The 2,126-nt window shown below is 35.7% G+C and overlaps 1 protein-coding gene across 1 annotated transcript in view; it reads left to right on the forward strand.

Annotated features, from left to right (window-relative positions):
• The window catches only part of ect2 (epithelial cell transforming 2), a 27,706-nt gene that overhangs the window by 18,565 nt on the left and 7,015 nt on the right, over positions 1-2,126 (forward strand). The gene's annotated exons all lie outside the window — the stretch shown is intronic.

A 2,126-nucleotide genomic window follows, 5' to 3' on the forward strand; every position in this document is an offset into this window, starting at 1 on the left:
CAGGTTTCACTGTAATGGACTAGTTCTATCGTGGCAGCACGGCTATGAATGGCATGTAAAAGAATAGTCTGATTAGCAGTGGTGGTACTTAAGCACAGTAATATGTTACTGTACTTAAGTACAATTTTCACTTATCTGTACTTAAGTAGATTTAATAATGTACTTATGAAAGTATCTGTACTTTCTACTTCACTACATTTCTACAAAACCGTCGCGTTACACATTACATTCAATTCGCATTGCGCTTTTTTTTTCCTTTAGAATGTGAAGTTCAGGGACTTAACGTGGCGCTGTAAAATCCAAGCAATAACGTGACTTACTAATTCCGTGTGTCTTTTGTTACCCATCGCCTCCCCCTCTCACTTGCACACGGCGCTCCAAGACATTCGTAGTGGTTTCCTCTGAGTGGGAGAAGACGTCTGTCTAATTTTCAATAATACAATTCCGCTACATAAATCATAAGATATGGTGACATGTAAAATCAGCAGCGCTTCGTCCAAATTTTAGTGTCACTTGGAAAGGAAGCTTAAAAAGGTAAGCTATGTGGACCTGATGTTAGCAAAGCTAGCTGTACAAAGACACATATGTTGCATCTGCGATGAAAAAAAGTTGTCACTCATGCGCTGAATTACTGTGGGGAGGTGTATACATGTCGTATATATGGGACAAAGCTGTGACCAAAGTCTGCAATATAGTGATGTGACATTCAGGAATGATCCGATTCTTCTGGATGGATCTTTACTAAATCCTATAGGACTGAAGCCTCACTGAGAGTCTTTCTTTGTTCTTGTGATGCTCTGCATACACTGCAGTAGCTATTATTATTTTATTTAATTAAAAAATATATAGATTTATTTAATTGGCGAATAAACAAACAAGAGTGTAAGAACATGGAGCATGCTCATTGCTCTTTGATTGTTTTCCTCTCCTATCATAGTGGCAGACATTGCAGCAGGAGAGAGGGTGAGAACAGTCACAGCGCTAATTCTGCTTAGTTAATTCATGCTTGTTCCTTGGTCAGTGTTCATAGTTAAGCGTTGTTTACCGTTAACATAGCAATTAAGAGTTGCCTTAATTGCTATGTTTAATAGTGCAGGCAGTTGTGGTATCTGACATGAGCAACCGCCCAGGGCGTTATCTTTTTAGGGATGGCAGGAGACCTCCGTGGATTGTGGCACAGAGATGGAAGCAAAGCAGAATGAAGAGTTTGAATTGATAATGATACTGGTTAAATTTTCTTCAGCCCTAAGTATTTAATATCTAGGTGTTTTATGGGAATGTGGATCTTTCAGATCAATTTGAGAAGAAATTTTGATAGATACACTTCATTTTATTGTGTCATGTAGCATGGGGCGCTTGACTTGGTCTCGGGTTAGGTGGTCTTGACTACCTAACCCTTTCCATCCCCTTTCAAGTGAAAGGGGATGGAAAGATCCAAGTGGGTTTCTTTCAAAATAAATGCCATTAGTGGCAAAAAAATTAAGTTCATGCTATGTTAGGACAGGAGACCAGATGTTTCCATCCCCAAAATTATTTATCTTTTATTTATTAATTTTATTTCGAACAGACAGGGAAGACCAAAAAAAAAAAGAATAGAATGAAACGAACTTAAGAAAGTTTGTTTCTTAAGGTAAAACAATAAATAAAAAGTAAATAAAAAAGGTAAAACAAATTATTTTGCCCAAGTGACATGCAAATTTTCTATTTTCTATTTGAAAAGGAGCAGGTAGAAGATACAATATCTTATGTCCTGCCCTTTTCCTACTTATCAATTTATAATCAGTTAACTGTCAGAACATCAAAAAGAGACAACTTTTTCCACTTTACATGATATCTAAATATGTACAATTAATTAAGCACTCTATCATCAAAAGCATTTATAGACTATAAAATGGTCATCTTATAGAACATATTTTGAAATAAGCTCCTTTCTAATCAGTTTTTTAAGCTGGTTTATATTTGTACTTTTTTTTTAAACTCACCATTCAATCCATTCCATATATTTACTCCACACACCGATAAACAAAAACTCTTCCTGGTTGTTCTAATACATTGTTTTTTAAAATATCTTCACCTCTTAAATTATAACTCCCTTCTCTGTCACAAAACATTTCCTATATATTGGG

Source organism: Poecilia latipinna, unplaced genomic scaffold (genome assembly GCF_001443285.1).
Source record: "Poecilia latipinna isolate Pla-1442-1.1 unplaced genomic scaffold, P_latipinna-1.0 Scaffold3955, whole genome shotgun sequence".
In the NCBI taxonomy this organism is placed as follows: domain Eukaryota; kingdom Metazoa; phylum Chordata; class Actinopteri; order Cyprinodontiformes; family Poeciliidae; genus Poecilia; species Poecilia latipinna.